Consider the following 23,292-nt stretch of genomic DNA (forward strand, 5'->3'; position numbering starts at 1 on the left):
GCTTGAAGCTCCTACTGGCAGTTCTGGCCGTCACAGGCAGCTTGGGGAGCTTAAGCTCTCACCGGCAGGCTCCCAGTGAAAGAATCCGCCCCTTCTCAGGGAATATGAGCCCTCACACTGGGCCTGCTCTGAGGAACTGACACTCCCGATGCGAAGCCCAAATAAGGCTGCCGTTGCCCAGCAACCTTTCCAGGCGGTAACTCTCTCTCTCTGTCAGCGCCGCCCTTTCCCCGGGATCTCCTTAGCGAGGGGCCGGCGCTCAGGCGTCACTTCAAGCGCAGGTTCCCCACCCTGAAAGTACGTCGCAGGGCACCATACGGGGGGCTCCCAGCCCCAATCCAACAAGCGAGAGCTTCACTGAGCTCCCAGTGCCGGCGACACAGGGCAGGTGACTGCTACCTACAGCAGCGCCCTCAGCGGAAGAGTTCAAAGCGGTCAGCGGCGATGATTTCTCACAGCGCTCTCAGCACAGGTAATTTTGGGCAGAAGTCTTCTACTTTCAGCAGTATGATAACCCAAACAGGAGCGGTGACGCTAGAGGGGGGGGCAGGTTCCATTCAGTCTTTGCCTTGCACTAGAGACGCAGCTAGCCAGTGCCCTCAGGGCAGCACTCACTACCTCAGTTCAGACGAGTAGTACTCCTCAGTCAGCACGAGCCCCTACAGTTGCCCTGGGACAATCCAATGGAGGTGACGCCCCCCGCTCCTTTTTTGTGGAGACCAGGGCAACATTCAGATGATTAATGTCTAGGGCAGGGCCAGGTCAATGGGCAGGGGGCAGTGACAGCAACAAGCAGGCAGCCCCTAGGAGTGGTCAATCCTCTCAGTCAACTATCCCCCTGACATAACAGCCTGTACTCCAGCCAGCCCAACAGTGCACAAAATGGCCGCTCAGTGTCCTCCCTTATATAGCCTAGGCCCAGGTCACTAGAGTGGACCAGAAGGTTCTAGATCCCCCTAATGATGTCCTATGGGCCAGAGCTCTGAGGTAATTCCTGACAGGGCAACCATTTTAGAAAACTTATCTAGGCCACCATTTTAGAAAGGGCGCACCTGCGCCTCAGCACTGATTAGCAGTGATGAGGCGCCCGGAGACCTAAGGCCATCACACAAAAACATGGTGGACACAAAATTGAGAGGCAAAAAGGGAGAAAAATAAGGAAGGACCACCCAAAGGGCTGACAGGTCTAACAACCACTATCTCTTATTCCCTCAAAATAGGAGAGGGGCCACGCTCTGTCTCATGTAGGCAGATAATTATGGATTATAAAACTCCTATTGGGTTACAAAGCAAACTTTAGGCCCTCTGTTTTGCAAGATAAACTGCATAACAATAAATGTTGAAAGAAACAAGACCATGATTTTTTTTCTAGCTGTCAAAGAAACACACTTGTTTTTAAAACAAAATCCTCCTACATCCTGTCAGTGACCACAAATACTTATATCTCACTTTTTCTGGGAATATAAAATAGGATAAGCACATGACAAATGTAAAACAAATGTAAAACCCTAACTGTTAAGGACTGTAAATGCCTTGTAAAGGTTTGATCCATAGTTTGGGGATCTTTCAGTATATCCCCAAATAAAGTCAGTAGCAGGCAAGCTAACCCCGCAAGCATTATATGGAGCTGAGCTTGTTTCATTAAACCGGCTTGTCAACTGGGAATCCTAGAAAATCTTGACTCAGACTTGCTCCAGGCTTCACCTACTCTCACTGATTAAAACATAAATTCCTGCAAGTCAGACACAAGTTGATTCATCTGTGGTTTACCGTTGACATATGCATGTGTCAGTGTAAGGCATATATCCAATGTCCTTATCTACCTAGGAAGGACCAACTACCCAAATATTTGATCCAAAATTCGCAAGTTCACACATTTAGTGGGGGCACATAACAAAGAGTTGTCAGGAGCATCTCCAAATAGACATCACCGAAAACTACAGGATCAACATGACAGTCAGGATGTAGAAAAGTATGATGTATCAGTCCATGCCCAGCATTTGCTATACCACTGAGTGATAGAAGGGAAAAGTGTCAACCTACCAACAACTGTATGACTAACACATATTGTAGGTATTTTTAATATATCTGTATGACACTGTGCCTACACATACCACACATGGCCTACATCAGTAACAGTTTGCATAAGTATTGACAGGTGTCCTTTCTCTTCATTTTCCGCTGACACAGAAGAAGGCATCCATCCCTGGACCATGACCCCAAAACCAGAGTCATTGTTGAGCAAACCTTCAGACTGCACAAGGCTAGGTTCCACTGGATGGAAATTGCAGGGGACGGATTATTGATCTACTCCCCCCTGTAATGATCTGCAAAATAATCTTGGTGTGTGCCATACAGCACAATATATGTGAACATACTGATGTACCCTTGGACGGGGATATACAACTGCAGGACTCGATGGAAGAGGAGGAGGATGCCAATGGTGGAGATATCCAATTCACAGCTATAGGCAATCGCTGACGTACACACATTGTGCAACATTTCTTTATGTAATCCACATGTTTGAGAATGGAAAATAAACCAATCAATCAATCAATCAATCATTTGTCGAGCGCACTAATCACCCATGAGGGTCTCAAGGCGCTGAGGGGGGGTGCAGCTCCTGCTTGAACAGCCAGGTCTTAAGGCATCTCCTGAAGGTCAGCAGGTCCTGGGTCTGTAGCAGATGGGTGGGGAGGGTGTTCCATGTCTTGGTGGCGAGGCAGGAGAAAGATCTGCTGCCGGTGGTTGTCCTGTGGATGCAGTTCGGGGTGCAGAAATTGAGTTATTTGTTGAGGTATGCTGGTCCGGCTTTGTGGAGTGCTTTGTGGGCATGGGTGAGGAGCTTGAAGGTGATCCTCTTGTTGATTGGGAGCCAGTGCAGGATGAGGCGAGCGGAGGTGTTCTATATGCGTTGTAGTCTTTTCTGGAGTTTGGTTGTGGTTCCTGCATAGAGGGCGTTGCCATAATCCAGTCTGCTGCTGACGAGGGCCTGGGTGACCGTCCTTCTGGTTCCTGTGGGGATCTATCTGTAGATCTTGCGAAGATGGTGGAGGGTATTGAAGCAGGATGAGGAGACAGCGTTACCTTGCTGGGTCAGTGAGAGCGATGAGTCAAGGATGAATCCCAGGTTGCGTGCCTGGTCGATGGGTGTCGGTGCGGCTCCCAGAGCGGCCGGCCACCAAGAATCCTCCCAGGTGGAGGGGGTGGAGCTGAGGAGGAGCACCTCTGTCGTGTCTGAGCTTAGTTTCAGGTGTCTGTTCTTAATCCATTTGGGACGGCCTTCATTCCTTCGTGGAGGTTGGTTTTAGCATTGGCGGGGTCCTTGGTGAGTGAGAAGATCAGCTGGGTGTTGTCGGCCTAGAAGATGATGTTGAGGTTGTGCAATCGGGCTATGTTGGCAAGCGGTGCCATGTAGACGTTGAAAAGGGTTGGGCTGAGGGATGATCCTTTGGGTACTCTGCAGGTGATCTTGGTGGCTTCAGATCGGAATGGGGGAGGCGGACCCTCTGGGTTCTGTCGGTGAGGAAAGGTGGTGATCCACTCCAGGGCTTTGTCACGGATCCCTGTGTCACAGAGGCATGTACGTAGGGTGTGGTGGCAGACGGTGTCAAAGGCAGCCGAGAGGTCCAGGAGTATGAGGCCGGCGGTTTTGCCATTTTCTAGTAGGGTCCTGATGTCGTCAGTGGTAGCAATGAGGGCAGTTTTGGTGCTGTGATTGCTTCGTAATCCAGAATGAGATGGGTCCAGGATGTTGTTGCCCTCGAGGAAGTGAGTCAGATGCCTGTTGACGATCCACTCGATGACTTACACCGGAAACAGGAGCAGGGAGATGGGCCGGAAGTTCCTGAGGACTTTTGGCTTCGCTATGGGTTTCTTGAGTAGGGCGTTAATCTCGGCGTGCTTCCAGCTTTCTGGGAAGGTGGTGGTCTCGAAGGAACTGTTGATGATCTTCCAGAATTGGGGTGCGATGATGCGGTTTGCTTTGTTGAAGATGTGGTGAGGGCAGGGGTCGGATGGTGAGCCGGAGTAGATGGTGTTCATGGTTTTGATGGTGTCATTGTCATTGACGTGGGTGCAGGAGAGCAGGAGGTTGGTGAGGCTGGGGGGTGGTGAGTCTGTGCTGTTGGCAGCTGTCGGGAGGGTCTGGGTGTTGAAGCTGTCATGGATGTCTGCGATCTTGCGGTCAAAGAAGGTGGCTAGGGAGTCACATAGGTGTTGCGACGACAGGATGTTGTTGGAGCTGGAGCTGGGGTTTGAGAGTTCCTTCATGATGTTGAAGAGCTCTTTGCTGTTGTGTGCATTGTTGTCAATGCGTTCTTTGAAGGAGGACCATTTGGTGGCTCGAATGAGTTAGTGGTGCTTGTGGCTGGCGTCCTTGAGGGCTGCATGGTTGTCCGGTGTCTGTTCGTGGCACCATTTTTTCTTGAGTGTTCAGCAAGTCCGCTTGGATTCCTGGAGTTCGGTGGTGAACCAGCTGGCCTTTCAGTCGGTATGTCTGTTTGAGGGTTTTTTGATCAGGCGAGGGTGTTGGTGCAATCGACGATCCATTGCCTGAAGTTGTGGCCGGCTGTGTCGTGTCAGTGGAGTCAGTTGGTGGGTCGTCGGTGACCTTGTTCCACCTATGGTGGGGGATCCATTGCGGGTGGTGGTGCGCGGTGTGTTTTTTGAAGGGGAAGTGGACACAGTGGTGGTCGGTCCAGTGGAGTTGGGTGGTGTGGCAGAAGGTGACGTGGTCGCTGGTGGAAAAGATGGGGTCGAGAGTGTGTCTGACGGAGTGGGTAGGCGTGGTGATGAGCTGTTTGAGTCGGAGGTTGACGAGGTTTTTGAGCAGGGCGATGGAGTTGCTGTTGTTTGCATTCTCGAGGTGAAAGTTCAGGTCTACGAGGAGGATGTAGTCTGTGGAAGCAAGAGCGTGCATGCTGACGATGGCGGCCATGGAGTCGCTGAACTGTAGCTGGGGCCCGGGGATCTGTAAATGAGAGTTCCTCTGAGGGTGGTTTTGGGGTCAATGTGGATATGGAAGTGCAGGTGTTCTGCAGCGCTGGAGGTGTCTTCGGTACTGGTCGAAATTTTGAGGGTATTCTGAGGGTATTCCTGCGGACAATGGTTATTCCTCCTCCTGGTCTGTTGGTGCGGTCCCTTTGGGTGATCTTGTAGCTGTCCAGGATGGCTATGGCAATGTCGGGTGCCGAGGAGGGGTTCATCCTGGTCTCCGTTAGGTAGGCGATGTCCGGGGAGGCTGAGTCGAATAAGTCCCAGAGTTCGATGGCGTGCTTGTGGATGGAGCAGGTGTTGAGTAGTATGCAACTGAGATGGTTGCGTCCTACCCTGTTGGGTGGGGCAAGACATGCAGGTGTTCGGTTTCTGGTGAAGCTGCGGCTTTGGCAGGAGAAGGGTCCGTGGGTGAGCTTCGCGGTGGCCTGGAAGCAGTCGGATGATCTGCCGGCGTTGAGTTTGTGGAGGAAGTAGGCATAGTAGCGGCGCCAGGTGTCATATCTCTCTCAGGGGCCAGGGGCTCTGGTGCTGGGCATGGTCCAGGCGTGGATGGGCACAGATGGGATTGCCATAGCGCACCTTTGGCACGTAAGCGGCACAACCATGCAGCGGTCGCCATATGTAGGGGAGGGGGGCGGGAGCAGAGGCAGGGTGGCGGGAACGGCTGAGTAGGGGGATGGGGCCACAGGGGCAGCAGCGGTGGGACCGGAATGACAATAAGGCCAATACAACAAAGGGAAATACAAAATGCAGGAAAATAAAACAATAATGCAATCAGCAACAGTTGAGAAAAGCAAAGTGGAACACTGGGGGATACCGCATGGCATCCAGGCGGACCCTGAGGTGCAGAGACGGGTAGCTGGCCCGATCTCCCTGCTTGGGCGTCGGTCTCAGTCCTAGCGCGGTCAACGTGAGGTGGAGCTGCTGGGGAGAGTGCTGGCCTTGGCCCAGAGGTCAAGGAGTCACATGCGCTCCCCCACAGCGGTCGCCATATGTAGGGGAGTGGTGTGGAAGCAGAGGCAGGAAGGCGGGAGCGGCTGAGTCAGGGGCGGGGCCGCAGGGGCAGCAGTGGCAGGAACAGGAAGATAATAAGGCCAATACAATGAAGGGAAATACACAACACAGGAAAAAAAAAAAAAAAAACAATAATACAATCAGCAACAGTTGGGAAAAGTGAAGTGGAATACTGGGGGATACCGGATGGCACCCAGGCAGACCCTGAGGCACAGTGACGGGTAGCTTGCTCGAACCCTGCTCGGGGTCGGTCTCAGTCCTAGCGCTGTCAAAGGTGGGGCAGAGCTGCTGGGGAGAGGGTTGGCCTTGGCCCAGCACTCATAAAGCACTCATGGCATAAAGCACTCATGTCATAAAGCACCCATGTCATAAAGGTTCAACATGAGAATAAATGTTTGAAACCATTACTTATCTTTGCTTTTGTGTCACAGTCCAATGAAATATTTAGAAACACAAATTTCATCATCTAGAAGTAGCCCTCAAAAGTTTTGCAATCAGATCAGAAAACAAAAAATCAATGTCAAAGCCTCAGAAAAAATGCACCAAGCATAGTGATGTGTTGTGTATCACTTGCGCTTTGGTCATTTCCATAGCAATGTGTCAGTAAAAATCCATGTCTGAGTAGGAAAGCTGGCACTTAAATATGAAAGGTGACTTTTCAGTAGTGAACATGATGCTTTGGAATGGAAAGTTACGCATTACCATTAAACGTGAAGCCTGAGTAGGAAAGGTAGCTGTTTAGTATGAAAGTTGACTTTTTTTAGTAAACCTAATCCTTTGGTATGGAAAGTGAAGCTTAATCACTAAACATGATGTTTAGTAGGAAAGGTGACTCTATAGTATGAAATGTGATTTTCTGAACGAAAAGTGACTCTTAGGAATGGAAAGTGAAGCTTTACTACATTAAGTGAATTTTGAGTAGGAAAGGTGACTGTCATTTTCTGTAGTATACCAATAAACATGACATTTCAGTAGGAAGACCGTCGAGCAGAAGCCTTGCATCAATCACAAACCATCAAAAACAATGCTTTAGCAAGAGTGTAATGTGACTTGGCTATTTCTCTAGTGAAGCATCCAACAAAAAAAAGCTTTCGTAGGAAACTGGATGCATACGTTGGAAAAGTGGCACATACACACAAGAAATGATGCAATGGCTCAGCCATGCTGCTAACCTGGAAATGTGAAGAATCTTTCACTTTAACTAACTGTCTTTTTGTCTGTGCTGGCTGGTGGAGGTATTTGGTGTTTGGTGGAGAGTTAGGTGCTGTTTCCTGGTCTTCTTGGTGTCTATCCTGTCCATGCCCTGTGCCTACCTTGTCACATTTGTCCTGCAATTGTATTTTTTGTTGTTTTGTATATTGTATTGTAGGCTATTTTTCTCAATAGGAGTCGATATTTATATGCGTAGGGGGAAGGGATAGTGCTTTTTGTATTTGGGGTTAGAGTGGTTAGTGAATGTAGGGAGATGTCGGGCAGGGACAGGACCAAGAACCTGACGGAAGACACGTTTGGGGGCCTGCTGTTGCTCATGGTAAAATACTTGCCCAACATGATGGGATGTGGAGGCAGGGTAATTCTGGGCTATCAATCCCATGAGAGGCGGAGTTTGTGGGGAAGGTGCACTTTCAGATGAGCTAAATATGTTGAGTGGAACATCTCTCAATACATGCACAGGTGGGTCGATATCATCAACCGGGAGCAGAATCTCCTGGATCACCTGGGGATAGAAGTTGGTGGGGCTCTTGGTAAGTTCATATATACCATGAGCTTGTAGCTGTTTGGCCATAGCCAAATACTCTAAATGGTTTTGTTATTATGTAAGGGCCAGATATGTATGGAGGTTACTATGGCATGATATGGGCTAACTCACTTGCATACACCAAACATGACACACAAGCCTGTTCACAGGGGCATCCAAATAGACAAAACAGACCATCCAGTGCATGGGAGGCCCATAGCTGATGTGGAACGCCTCCCGGACTGTGCAGGGAGTCTTGTCACCCCGCCTGCTAGGTCATTACCAACCCTTAACTATATGGGCAACCCGCCTTATATGTTGCAGGGGAGCGCATTCTCATGTCATCAGGCCATAGGTTTGACAGGGAGTTTCTGGCTTCCCCCAAAAGGTCAACCATATGTCTCTGTTACATAATGAAAGGATCATACCTTTCTGATCCTGTGTGGGCCTTGATTGGTCATTGTTCATTTACAGTGCACTGGTCACATGTAAGGAGCTAAGTGAAGGAGACAAACAAGAATGTTTATTTTATGATGTATGTAGCATTATAAAGTACACGTATGAACTTAAGAAGGCCCCAGCATTGTCATAAAATGCAGAGTGTGATCAATCAATTTAGACTGTTCACATAGGCATAACAACGCCTGGCACCTTTGCAGCATGTTGCTCCACTAGGAGATGCAGCAATCCACTGATGGAAAAGAGGAATCAATTATCCTAGGTTGGTGAACTAAATTAGAAAGTTTTAGAGAAGACTGTGGTTCCCAAATGTCAATTTGTGGTTTGATTTCAAACTAATTCGGAGAAAGAATGGAACCAACAATGCATTTGTGACATTAGATGTACAAATATTTCTGGGAAAGGCCAAAAGTGAGCATAATTGTGTTTGTGTTTTTCAGAAAATTTCGATTTTTGTATGTTGATGATTGTTTGTTAAAAAATTGTATATGAAAAAATTAGCAAAAGAAAAGAAAATAACGCCAACGACTAGGCTTGGAAATGCATGGTTTCATAAGTTAAAAAAAATATTTGCACCATAACTAATTTATATGGCTTCTCATACACATTTAATGTGTTCGTTATAAGAAATATTGATTAAAAATGACTCCTGCACTCATCTCTTTCTGTAATATATGGTTCGTTAAACCTAGAGTGACAGTGATGATTGGGCATCCCTCTCTTATTTAGTACCAGGTTACACGCTAGACTGGTCTGGTACCTTGTCTGCACTCTGTGCACCTCATATGTGATGTGCCTGCTATCATCTTTATACAATTCAACAAGACATACTTAAGCCCATCATGAGGGCATTCCTACTGTTCCTTTCAAGATATTTGTGAAGACAATGCAATGTGCTGCATATGCACTCAGTTTATATGTTCAGCATTCACAGAACTATTTACAATGGTTTTTTTTGTCTTGTAGTGGACCAAACCCATTCACCACTGCTGAGGTGGCGACATTCTGACATCCCGATGCTACCAGTGAGTGTCACTTCATAGTTTCTGTGATTTGTAAGAACTGTGTGTGTTTGCTGTAATGGTTTGCAGTGAGATGTGCAGGGGGCATCATTACTCTATGGAAACAAGCTGCACCTTGCATGTAGATTTACTACATGTAGGACAAGGTGCATATGCAAATGACAGGGCCCAAATGCCCTTTGACTGAATATTAATGTATTCATGCCCACATGATGGATGCCTCTTAACATGCTGTCCTACTGTTACGTCAAATAAGTGACCCACATGTTGCATGGTATAGGCTGTGAACTTCCTGACACGATTCACAGAACTAACTTAAGACAAAATTCTAAACTTACTACCATTTTGGTATTCACAAAAGGCACTTACTCATTTTGGTTTTCACAGAAGGCACTTACTCATTTCGGTATTCACAGAAGTTAGGAGTCCTAACTTTAGGTCTCCTAAATGCCTTCTGTGAATACCAAAATCTTAAAGTTAGGATTTTTCTCAGTTTAGGAGTTGTAAAGTTAGGACTTCTAACTTTAGGGCTCCTAAATGTCTTCTGTGAATACCGAAAGTCTTAAAGTTAGGATTTTTCTCAGTTTAGGAGTAGTAAAGTTAGGACTCCTAAATGCCTTCTGTGAATATCGAAAGTCTTAAAGTTAGGATTTTTCTCAGTTTAGGCGTCCTAAAGTTAGGAGTCCTAACTTTAGGACTCCTACATGCCTTCTGTGAATACCGAAAGTCTTTAAAGTTAGGATGATTCTCAGTTTAGGAGTCCTAAAGTTAGGAGTCCTAACTTCTGTGAATACCAAAATGAGTAAGTGCCTTCTGTGAATACCAAAATGAGTAAGTGCCTTCTGTGAATACGAAAATGGTAGTAAGTTTAGGATTTTGTCTTAAGTTAGTTCTGTGAATCGGGTGCAGTATGTTTGCCCAGGTCATATTTTTGCAGGACACAGGTGTGGGTGGGGTGTAACACACATCCCAGACCAAATGTCTAATAGTCACTAGCACATCGATTGTTGACATGCACACAATGGACATTTTACCAATATATGTGTACTCATATTGTGTGTTCACATCATACCAAGCACATACCTGCTGATTATTTGTCTCTACCCTACCAACATTGGTACAGGATAAATGATTGAAAGCATGTTGACCATTCATGTCACTCATACCGCATATTGTTTGGACTTCCATACATGAACCTGTAGTACAGAGTCTACAAAAGTGTGGACTCCAGTGGACTTGGGCGAGCATGTGAGCAGACTCCCCATACCAAAAGATGATTCCATCCTTGTATAGAATGGTGTATGAATATTTGTGAGGAGGCATAATTAACATGTATTACTCCACATAGCATGACCAGTCGGTGAGTCAGATATCCCCATTTGTTGCTGTGAGTATTATAGTGTTCCAGGCATATACGTGTGTCAATCTTTGAAAACTATCCAACAGGTCTATTACATGGGAGGTAGCTAGCTACACTCTATGTTTTAACTACCTGGCACAGAGTAAATCTATGCTGCTATGTGTGTGGCCTTGTGTATATGCCATAACGGTGAAGCATTGCTGATTTCAGAATGTGTACGTGCTATACATCACTCATTTCACATAGATGATTGGTCATAGATTTTACTCTCTGGCATGTTGCATGTCAGTCCCCAGGAAGCACCTAGATGGAGCATGTGTACCAGGGGTCTTCAAACTGGGGGTGGGCACCCATGGGGGAGCCTCAAGTGATTCCAGGGGAGGCGCCAGGCTCTGGTCAAAAGAAGCATTATGCCGTCGTCAGCAGTGCTTTGTTTTAAGTGGGGAAAAAGTGAGCATCAGTAAGCTGCTCTGTAATGTGCCATCACTAACATCTTTTGTAAGTTGTACACTAGAAGGGAGTATGTGTCAAAAGGGAAGGGACTCCAAATATTCTTCTACACCCCTACCCCCATTTCTAATAATCACACTGTGGATACATTTAGAGGCTAATAAGGCCTGCATGACCAGAATACTATTTTTGGCAATCATGTATTTGGTTGCATTTTTTAAACGGTAACAGAATTTAACTTCAATGTTTTAATAGGTCTTGTGTTTACATAAGTTGAGACTTATTTAAACATTGTCAACTTAATAGACTAATTGTAAAAAACCTGGGGGGGGCCCGATGAATTTCATCTCTTTACTCGGGGTGCAGCATAAACAAATTTGAAAAACACTATTGTGTTCCATACCATATGTGCATAACAGCATGAATGCAATTCTTTCTTTATGTGCACATGGGTTCAAGGTGAAAAGGCCAGACACTGCCATTTCCTGTACCTACAAGACCAACTCCTTGGTTATGTACCATTGTTATCTTAGGAGTAGTACATGCTTCTCCTGATGGTTGGTCATTATACATTACATAGATGTAATTGTTGTTGGCAGGCCATGTCATTTGTGCTACTACTAGCAATTGATTCATGTAAATGGTGTCAATTAGGAAAAATAATCTTGGTCTGATTCATGTGTCCTGTCCAGAGGAGGAAAAGCCTTATTGGAGCTGCATGGAGAGGTACAGGCACATCCACAATGCTGCAACGCCCTACATGCACATAGGGCATAATTATGATTGAGCTAGGACAGAAGGGACCTAGAAGTCACCAACGTATCTACGAACAGGGCTTGCAGCAGTCAACAATTGGAGGTTTCAGAACTCTCCTCAGCCTTAGTTGCAGGAACCTCCACTGCCCCAGTTGCAGGACCCTCAACACCCCCAGTTCCAACATCCTCCACAGGCCCACCAGCAGTGGCACCACATCTGGTTGCCACAACCTCACAGCAGCCAACGGCATTCGAGAGACAGTTGCTGAAGGGCCAGCAAGATAATGCCTTGAAGATGGCAGGTCTGTAGTTGCAGGTGACAACACTGATTAAAATGGTGGCAACCTTACAGAAGAGTGTGGACGGGATTGAGTACAAGATGTAGGCCCTCCCTCCAACTTTGCGGCCCTCCCATGGTCTTAAGGTGTTAATTAAATGTAGCACTGTGTGTGTATACGTGATGCTACTTGTATTGTATGTATGATAGAGTCAAACCATTGTGACTAATCGAGGATGTGTTTGGTGCCACACCAATGGAAGCCTCTTACACACTCTTCCTAGCGCTATTTAGTAGTTGCATCTTTGTTGGTTGCTAGCTAGCATAGAAGTATCACTCACTTGTGCAGAAACAACCTTCAGTCTTAGCATCAACTGATTGACCTTTGTTGCCCTTCATGTATGTGACATTGGATGGGACTTGCTGTTAAGAAGGAGTAAGGGAGCACATAAAGTATTCAGCACACACTCTGCATTTTTACACCAGGGTGGCACACACGCCATTCCCTTTAGATTTTATATGGTGTTTTAGGAAACTGCACATCCACCATGGTTGCCTTACTTCAATCATGACCAGGATACAACATGCTGATTCTGGAAAGCAGTTTTATTCAGATATCAACCAAGGAGCAAGGAGCAAATGACAGTACTTGGGACAACAAACCCAGTATGGCTAGTGAGCCACTGGATGTTCAGACAGAGTAATTGGGGATACATGTCATTGAATATGTTGAGGAGGAGGATTAAATTAGCATTAGGAAAAAGGACCACATAGACTAACCACACATGGATGAGATTCACAGGAGGGCAAGCAAATGGGGGGCAGCACCTGATAAGAGGTTACACTGGCATAAGCACAGGGCAGTAGAGAAACTGGCTATGTGGCATAGAGATATGCTACTGAGCAGATTTCCTTTCCAAAGAGCTGCAATTCACATCTTCGTCCTCTGATGTGTGTTGTGCTTCACGTGAGGGTGGTGTTGAAGTACCTGTAGCCAACAGAGGCACTCACACCAGTGGCTTAACATGTGATCCCCCAATTCCCAACAGCATTTTCTTGCACCAGCAAGTAAAGCAGCAAAGCAATAAGAAGGACTTGCTGGTTTGCCAGAACAGCAGCAACATTGCTGTGGTAGGCATCCATTGTTGCCATGTAGGAATCCTGCTTCCACTCCATGGATTCCAGGATGTTGCATCTTGCCTCCAGCTGGTTGGAAACCTCACTGGTGCCACTTTGACAGGGCATTCTCTCACTCCTCTGCCTCATGACACCACCGATGTCAGCCAGGGACCGGTCCAAGCCATGGACTTCCTCTAGGGTGCCCACCATGGCCTCCGTCCCCACCTGCACCTCATCTACCAGCTACTGCTGTACCCCTACCACCCGACATTGGAAGACTGTTTGAGGTTGCTCGGAGTCCTGGGCTGGGGCACGGATGACAGGTAGTATTTGATGGGTTAGAGGCAGATCATCAGGAATCCTTGCAATTCTGTCAACCCTTCCCGTAACTGGAGATGGTGCTTGGATGGAGTTCAGGATTTGCTGGAGGGTGTCTTGGTCAAGAGTTGACAGTCTCTGATCCTCTGAAGGATCCACTTCCGTGACATGCTGCTGGTCGGGAGTTTGTGTTTAATTCTTTGGAATGGAATAGATTTTATTATCGGGTATTATTGGTTCTGTTGGGCCGGGTCTGGCCAACCATCCATCCTCTTTGAGACTTATTTCGTGGAACATAGCCGGTCTATGAGGTAAGCTTCAAATTGAGGAGTGGGTGGAGCTGGTGAATAATCAGGATATATTGATATTTCAAGAGACCTGGGCAGTTGATCTCATCCTACTACCCGGGTTCCTGATCTTTCATAAGCCTGCCTGTAGGGGTGGAGTGGGCAGACCCTCAGGGGGACTATGTGTCTGGATAAGACAGTCTCTGGCCTATCAAACCACTGAGATACTTACTTCTAATCCAGACATTCTTGTGCTTAAGCTCACAAATCTAGGCTCCTTGACGATAGTTAATATAAATGTGTACGCGAGGGGCATCCCAGGAGGTCGTAGTCCAATAGGCATATTCAATGACCTGGAGTCGATATTTAATCAATGTGAAAAGGAATCTTTTGTTATCTTGGCAGGTGATCTCAATTGCGCCTTTGAGCCTTTTTCCGCTAGAGAGATGGACTTCCAGGCAGAAGAGGATAAACGATGGAAGATCCCGCCCTTAGAATTACCTCCCATTAAGAAAGGGACAGAAGCAGCCCTTCATTGGCTGGGTTTCTGCCTAGAACGAGGATTGAGAGCCGTAAACGGGCGAACTGCGTCTGATAAACAAGGGAAGCACACCTTTGATAATGGACGCAGGACGAGCAGGATTGACTACCTTCTTTTTAAGGTGGAGTATTGGTCCTCTCTGGTCGATATGCTGGTGGAGGATCGCCCAGAGAGTGACCACAATCCCCCAGTACTTAGGCTAGTTCTAGATAGTAACTGCCGTTGGGGAGCCCCCAAGAACTGCAGCACAGCAGATGTGTTCTTGGAGAATAACAATAGAAGGGTTCAGTGGAGTAGAGTTGCTGAGGAACCCGCAACCTTAGGTATGATCTCACGGAGAGTAGGGGAGGTTTTGAATGCCATGGAGTCAACGACCGAGACAGCCGAAATTTGCGGGCTACACGATAACCTCTTTCTCTTTTTGAAATCTTTTTTTACCAAAACAAATAGTAATTCTGGCAAAAAAACTCAAACAACCTTGGGAAGGGACAAGTGGTACAATAAATCCTGCCGCAAAGCCCAATATTTACTTATTGCACTTAAATCACGAGATAGTACTGATATACGAAAAACAAGGCAAAGATTACAAAAGTTGCCTGAAAGAGGCCAAGTCGGCCTGGGATGACAAACATTGGCAGGACCTCTATGAGGCTAGCCTGTCTTCCAACCAATCAAGGTTCTGGTATGTCCTTAAATGGGGGAATTCATATGCATCCCAGCTTCCCTCAAACCATGTAGCCGAAGATGGATGGGTGGCACATTTTGGAGCGCAATTTGATAACCCTGGCCCTCTAGTAGACCATGCTGCAAGCTTACGGGAGGCCTATCTAAGTTCCCCGAGTCAGGACCCCCTCTTTGACCGCTTAGATGTGGAGTTGGCCCTAAACCAGACTCAAGGCGGGAAAGCACCCGGCATAGATTGCATTCCCTCTGATCTTTTTAAATCTGATCACGTAGCCTGGGTACCATATATATTGAAGATTGCCAATGCGGTGGCAGGTGGAGCTCCGATACCAGACTCTTGGCAGGGGGCGGAAATCATTCCAATCTTTAAAAAGGGGGACCGCTCCCTGCCAACAAATTATGTCCAATCAGCCTTATAGACGCCATCCAAAAAATCATCTCTCGGATGGTGTTATTTAAGATCTTAGCGTGGATGGACGAAAAATCTATTCTATCACCATTGCAGGCCGGTTTTAGGCCTGGCGTAAGCACAATAGACCAGATCTTTAGATTTTTATTAATCTATTGGAAGGTGGTGGTCTTAAATGAAGGTGTGATTTATGCGGCCTTTGTAGTCCTCAAGTCCGCCTTCGATTTGGTTCCCAGAACCAAATTGTGGGAGGCTTTGGCACATATGGGTCTACCTATGGGTCTGTTGTCATTAATTGTCAGACTCCACGAGAGGAATTATGCACAGGTCCGCTGGGGGTTTGCAGGGCCAAGTCACCAAAAAGTTTCCAGTGACCCGAGGAGTCCGTCAAGGATGTGTCCTTGCCCCCACCCTTTTTCTCCTTTTTATTAACAGAGTTGTCGATTATTTTTCGCATACCCCTACAGACGCACCTAGCCTGGGAGGTATGAAGGTCCCGCTATTGATTTTTGCGGACGATACGCTTCTACTCTCAAAAACCCAAAAGGGGTTACAATTGGCACTTAGTAAATTTGTGGAATTGTGTGACGCTAATGACCTGCAAATAAATACAAGCAAAACCAAATTCATGGTCTTCACAAAAGATAGACCAAGATTGGGACTAGCTAGTCTTAATGGCGTAAATTTAGAACAGGTGCATGAGATGGCATACCTGGGGGTGGTTTTGGACCACAGATTAAGATGGTCTGCCCAGCTTGACGTATTGTCCTTAAAATTTTCTCAGCTGAGTGGGACACTGGTAAAGGAGCAAAGATCCTCGTTAACAAAAAGAGTAAGCCCAGCACTAAAAATTTACAACAATAAGATTAGATTGGCTATTACATACGGAGCGGACCTATGGGGATACGCTAATTTGTCCCAACTTGAGAAAATACAAAACAAATTTCTACGTAACTTGGTGGGTCTTCCTCAATCGACCCCTATGCTACCACTTATGTTGGATTTTGGCTGCTACCCAATAAAGGAAATAGCCAAATTGTGAATAATCCTTTTATGGAGGAGAATTTGGGTAACCCCAGAATTGGCTTCCTTTGCTGAGGGTATAGAAGATCTCAGACGATTAGTAGGTAGTGGCAATCTCCCTTGGTTTAGAGTGGTCAGAACCACCTTGGCAGATATGGGCCTTGTCCAGCTATGGTCTGATCCCAGGATCAGCGTGTTTCCTGGAAAGAAGGACCTTAAAGACCAGTTTTGGGCCGCTTATAGATATAGGCTGATCATAGAACACAGCTCAACAACCCTTTCTGGCAGATTTTTGAGCCATAAAGTGGATACAAGCTTGGAGAAATATTGGGATGCCATATTAAAGAGTAGTGACAGGAAACTCTTCCATCAATTTAGAGCAGGAACGTTACCCTTGAGGTCGTTTACACAGAAATGGAAGGGGGGCACAGGGGACTCATGTCCATGGTGTAAAGCACAGAGGGAAACTGTGAGCCACTTCTTTTTTGTCTGCCCTACATATGCCAGCCCACGGAAAAAATGGTTAAAACCAATTTGCCAGATGCTAAAAACGAGAAGGGCAGGGGAAGCTCTAAGGCTGTTGGGGACGGTAACAACTCTTCCGGTGGCCATATCTGTAGCCAAATTTTTAGGATGGTCCTGGTTAATCAGAGGGAAATATTTGCACAGCATTAGTTAGTTTGATAGTCCACTGTTATCACTAATATGTATATCATTTTCTCTTTTGGCAAATAGCGAAGCGAAGCATCATGTATTATGTAAATCAAGTATTATAGTGGTTTTAACGTTTCATTGTATGTTTTATATTGTGTGTTTTATTTTGTGACGTCTTTTATGGTTAATTATACTGAAATAAAGACTTATGAAACTGAACTGGAAGAGATTTATGTTGATGGTGATCAATGTCAGTTGCTCACATGAGTTAAAAAGTTGAGATTCAGGGTCTCATTTACAAGATTACTTCATAGGGCAGCATACAATCCTTCCTGCTGCGCCTGCCGTACATCAAAAGAAAAGGGCATGATTGCCTGTATCTATGAGATACTGTGCATTCCTGTCCTCTTCCACAGTGCTGGGGCACAAATGACTGCCATGCACCAATGGAGGCATCCTTGCACCATGGTGCAAGGGTGCTTGAGTTGTAGGGATGAATGCTTTCGTGCAGGAAATGGCACCTTCCTGTCCAAAAAACAAGATATGGAGACAATTTCCCCTTTCTGTTTGTGCTGCTGAATGCAGCACCCATAGGAAGAGGAAAGATTGTGGAGAAAGGATGTTATTTATCCTTGTTGCATCTCCCCTACAGCATCTCCCCTACACCTCCCCTGGAGAGTTATCAGATATTGACGCACTCCTGGTTCTCCAGCTTGTTGTAAATCTAGGAATGTGTCAAATGACACAGGCGTTACTCTGGAACATCCACCGTGAGGCATATGGCACGCCTTCCCATCGTAGTGTGAGGCAACACAGCAACTTGTGCTGCACTGCCTCTCTCCATATCTATAAGGCCATGAAAATACATGCAGGGTGACTTTATGTGTCTTTGTAGATATGAGTAAGCCCAAGGTGGAGCCACAACATCATTAAAAGTGAAGTTTTGGCAGTACACTTTGTTTCTAAGTATTTCCCCATGTATTTGGATGTATTGACTTCACTTCTATGCACATTGCACCTAATCCTCAGGAAGCCTGCATGGACTGTGACCAGTACTCAGCCCGTCATTCCTGTCAAAGTGGTGTGGCTTGGGACATTAATTAGTTATGTGCCTGCAGTTTGCCTTTCACACAGTACACAACGTCGCTCTGCCTTTTTGTGCTGTCTTGCATGCATATCGTGCATGAATGCAGCCAGGGGTTCTGTATTTCACACATATCTTGCACACCTCTACACACCTCCCAACCTTGACACACTGGATGAATGTATGAGGGCACAGTCTTATGATGGTTTTTCGAGTGGCAGAGAGTGATGTGAGTTAATTACACACACAGTTGACTCCTTATTAGTGGACAGTGACCACAGTGTGAACACTCTGAGGGGATAGTCCCAGTGAAAGTGTGTTGATTGCTAGCACATACATTTACTCCATTGCATTATTGCAAGACTAGTTTATCTTCAGAGTATCACACATTGTTTCACTCAGGCCCCCTCACTTGTACATATCTCCTCTTACAATTCTTTATTTGGACCAGGCACACAAGTTACTGCCACACTATGGTGGAACCCTAATCCTATATTGAGTCTCATTTGCCTACAACACCAACAATATGTGTGACTATATCCAATAGAATAACATGGTGATCTGTTTTTGAGGGCTCTGGTCAACCTGACCCCCACATGGTAGTAGTGCTGAAATCGGTGCCATGTACCTACCCAGGTTTGCCACACAGCTGCACCCATACACCTCAGCCTCATACCATCCGTGACACAAGGGCTTTGTGGTGGCAAACTAGTTATTCCTATACCTTGACTAATCCCTGTTTCACATCCTCCAACTTTGACATATGTGGCATGGTGAGACACTTTGCCTCCAGACTCCGCCTGCCATATGCTGCATCTTCATTCAGGACAACATCACATGTAGGATGTAGTGCCCCAATGGGCTAATCTCTGGAGCTACGACACAAGTGTGACACTGTCAGACACAGCAGTGGTTGTGTATTTGTCTGGCTGTCTTGCTGTACACATATACCTTCTCACCTCCTTCCTATGCAAAGTCTCCACATTAACACACACTGGAATTTGTACGTGCTCAGCACTGCATTACCAGAGGCCCACCAGGGGCGCACACAATTTTTAGTTTCAAAACACATGGGCCTCTGGTGTGCCTCACTTGCATTCACCCCCACACCCCATTGATTATTTGTTAGCCCAGTGTGCCCCCAGAACGACATTTTTCTTGAGGTTCCAGAGGCTCACAGTGCAGACTCGTCACTGGGCGGCCAGGCTAAGCGATGTGAATGTAGAGTAAGGCAAAATAGCGCTTTGCACTGCCTTGCATTAATCCATGCCTATGAGGTCATGCTTAGCCATGCAGGGTGGCTTAGCATTGCATTATGGATATGACTAAGAGGCCTGCACCCCCAGAGTTTAATTAAATGTGAGGGCCCAGCAGCACAGGTCTCTTGTAAATGAGGCTTCATGCTTTTTGCATGGTATTATGGGACTTGTAGTTCTGGTGACTCATGTTGTACATATGACTACAAGTGATAGTTTACAGAGGTGACCGTAGATTAGTGCAGCACTTCACACATGAATGGGAGAAACATGACAGAGCTGGAGTGAGCTGTCCATGGCCCTGCACACAGCGCAGTGGAGCACTGGTACTTAGCTAGTTACACTGCACAACATGACCTTTTTGCCCATATTGCCCCTTGTTGTGACTTACCCTGTATGTTTTGTTCTTCCTCATGGGCTGCAATGTCCTGTCTTGGAACTCCTGCCACCAACTCCTCTGGGATGACAGCTCCGACCAGCTCTTCCAAGACACCCAGCTCCTCCTGTTGCCCTGGACGTCTCCAGTCTGCATTGCTGCCTTCAGGTTGTTGACCAGTTTCTCCTTCATCCTGTGCTTTATGTCATGCCAAAGTTTATTCAAGTCAGTTACTGTCCTTGTTGATTGTCCCACGCTGTTAACCTTGGACAATATGGACAACCAAAGGGCCTCTTTCTATCCTAATGGCAATTGTGAGGTGACAAACAGCTAATGTTGGTTGTCTGTCAACTAAATGACGAGGATCTCTTTCTCCTCCTTACTGACGATTCACTTCCTCTTCCACTACCTCTTCCTCTGCCTCTTCGCCATAGAGTCTGTATGCACATCCTGGCTGGTGCTGGGGCTGTTGGGGTTGTTGTCCTGGCTTCTGTTCTGACTCCCCTGCTCCAATGCTCCTTTCTGTGAAGTATAGCATTTTTTAAGTATGTTGTGCCATTTTTTATACTTTTTTCACGTTATACGCTGTGAAAAGTGATGCTAAGGTGGCTTGGGTTGCATTACGTGATGCAATTCTGCCTCACAACACTTCTCTGGACGATACGTCAGTTTTTGTTGTGCCATAATGCCTGCACCAGTGATATTTATTTTTCACATAGCCCACGGAATACGTCATGGCGCATCATGCCGTAAATATGGCGCATCCATGGCATTGAAAAATTAAATAGTATTTCGCAAGTGATTTTGAAGCACTGCAGATGCAGTAATGTGCCACTTCATGTAAAAGAGGCCATAAGTCTGAGTGGGATGGCCAGATGTGGCTCCTATGCGCACTGTGCCACTGAACTCAACTATACCATACTCCTAAAGGCTAAGTATTTCAAAGCCAGCTTGTGTTTACATTGAAAAGGAAAGTAAGCCTGAGTTTGGATTTGACTGCACCTACTGAAGCAGGGCTAAGACTGATGTGCATATTGCTGGCCTCTTTCTATAGTTGGATGGTGAGCAAAACAACGGACTGGAATGTAGCCCCTATTGATTGCCTGAGGCAGACATGTAATTATGGATTACTTTCGTCACTTAGTGCTTTTCTCTACAAATACAAATGTAGAAAGAATTGCACTCAGTCAGAAATGTTGGCCTAGCTGGATTCCTTTAATACGGGATTTGGCAGCCTGAGAAACTTTAAAAACTTTTTAAAAAAATCTTTGACTTTACTAAAAAATATTGCCTTGTAAATATTGTATTTTGTCATTGTTTGAAGGGGCGGCTCCTCAATGTGGGTAGAGTAGTGTCGCCCCAATGTTTTCTCGCAGTGCAAGAAGCAGAAACGTAAAATGGTATTATAAATGTTTATGCATGGGAGGAGTGGTTTGCCCACTCTGAGGGCGCTGTTTGATCAGCCCCAGGGTTGACCAAACCAGTCATGCGCACTCTGCCTTTTCTCCATGTCGGCTGCATACAGCCGACATGGAGAAAATGGCCCCCTATAGACGCCTGTGTGGTCGGCATCCCAACCAATCCCGATGCTGCCATTGCAGCATTGTGACTGGCTTTGGGTAATGGAAGGATGCTGCCTGCTTCCTGTGAGGAGCAGAGAAGCAGACACGACGCAGGACCGGACCGGGCTTGCGAAGATAAGTTAACTTTTTTTTTGTTTTTAATTAAACCCCCCCTACATGACCCTCCAGCCCCCCACCCATGGGTCCCCGCACACTCCCACCCGTGAGTCATGACGGTCGCAACTAAATGATTAGCTACTTATGAAACCCTAGTTCAGTTTTGGTTTATTTCTAATTTATTGTTTCTGTTACACGTGTACATTTTACTTAAACTTGGCATAGACATTTAACTTCATAATTTCTTACTCCGCTGCTTTCACTTAAGGTTGCCCTCTCTTTCATGTCAAGCCAAGAAATTTGAGCTAACGTTGCACTTTATGAAATTTGTTTGGATTCAGGAGCCTGTCAAACTGAGGGCGCACACACCAATCTTCCATGAAAACGACAAACACATGTTCTATGAGTATGGAGAGTAAGCTATGTCAGTCTATTTTTGTAAAACATAAATTTTTTTCTGTGAAACACTTTCCGCATCACACATATCCCTACTCAGAAGCTGCTTCATTCATATAAAGATAACTGATTATTCATCGCGCATAATTTAAATTGCTCTCCTGAGAACAGTAAAACTATCTGCATTAAAATCGTAATTATTTTGCAGTGGTATATTTCTCATGGGGACAACCTGTCTACAGTGGATGATGTTTCTCTGTAATTAAACAGCGGTGAAAAATTACCAGTTTGATCTCAAGATCAAAAAGACTTTAAAAAACATACACTTTTGTTAAGTGGAAAACCTGTCTGGAATGTGTTTGTTTTCTTTTCATGTAGCGATTCCTGGGCATTGTACACGATGTCATCTCAAGTGGTCAGAATGCATTTCCATATGCCTTATTGAATGCTGCTGTTATTCCACCTCTACACCTCTACAGAGAACACAAATAATTGAAGCGTGTGAATAAAGCTTTAGCAAAAAGCTGCATTTATCAAATAAAGGTGGCAAATGTACAAGTACAAGTACAGGTTTCTTTTTATGATAAGGAACTCCCATGGAGGTCCAAATAATTATACGGTAAAGATAAAACAAAAAATACATTTCCTACAATAAATAGTTTTTCTTTATACAAAACTATCTCCTAACCCGTTGGGTGCTGGTGACGGAACCACTCCGTCACCAGCCTCGGACGGGCTGTGCTAATGACGGAGTGGTTCCGTCACGGCCCGGCCGCCATGCCTGCGCGGCAGCGATTTCGCGCCTTCGCTGAGCGTTCCATTGTGCGGGCGGGGCTGTGACGGAACCACTCCGTCACAAGCACAGCGCGCCCGAGGCTCATGACGGAGTGGTTCCGTCACAAGCATGGTGGCGCCGCACGGCCCCCCATTCCCCCTAGCGCTGCGGCGGAATTACCGCCGCAGCCAAGGGGTTAAATATATTACCATGTATACCATGCAGAATACAGAATAGAATAAAACAGTCTTGTAAGGTAAGAAAGTGCAATTTACAAAGTGCAAGTGGAAATAAAACATTCCTAAAATATTGCAGTACACTTAAACCTAAGTGAGGAACAATTAAAAATATTACATTGTAAGAAGTCACATTAAAAATTCCTAATAAATTTCCAGAAAAGTTAAAAAATATATATATAAATCCTATTACAAACCATTTCATTTGGGGGGAACAAAATAAATAAACGGACGTCGACGGCAGAGTGAATGCTTAACCCCTTGGCTGCGGGGTGTTTCCCCCCCGCTGTGCAGGGGGAGGGGGGCCGCGCGCGGCACCGCTGTGCTGTTGAGGAGCTCAGCTCATCATGAGGCACAGCGGAGCTGCTCTCGTGACGAGCTG

At 46.1% G+C, this 23,292-nt stretch overlaps 1 long non-coding RNA gene across 1 annotated transcript; it reads left to right on the forward strand.

Annotated features, from left to right (window-relative positions):
* The first annotated feature begins 9,178 nt into the window (after positions 1-9,178).
* On the forward strand, positions 9,179-21,917 carry LOC144825069 (uncharacterized). Its single transcript, XR_013609254.1, has 3 exons — positions 9,179-9,234; positions 19,918-19,992; positions 21,845-21,917. It is a non-coding gene; the product is annotated as an uncharacterized LOC144825069 (long non-coding RNA).
* Positions 21,918-23,292: the final 1,375 nt, after the last annotated feature.

The sequence above is a fragment of the Lissotriton helveticus genome, chromosome 3_1 (assembly GCF_964261635.1).
Source record: "Lissotriton helveticus chromosome 3_1, aLisHel1.1, whole genome shotgun sequence".
Lineage (NCBI taxonomy): Eukaryota > Metazoa > Chordata > Amphibia > Caudata > Salamandridae > Lissotriton > Lissotriton helveticus.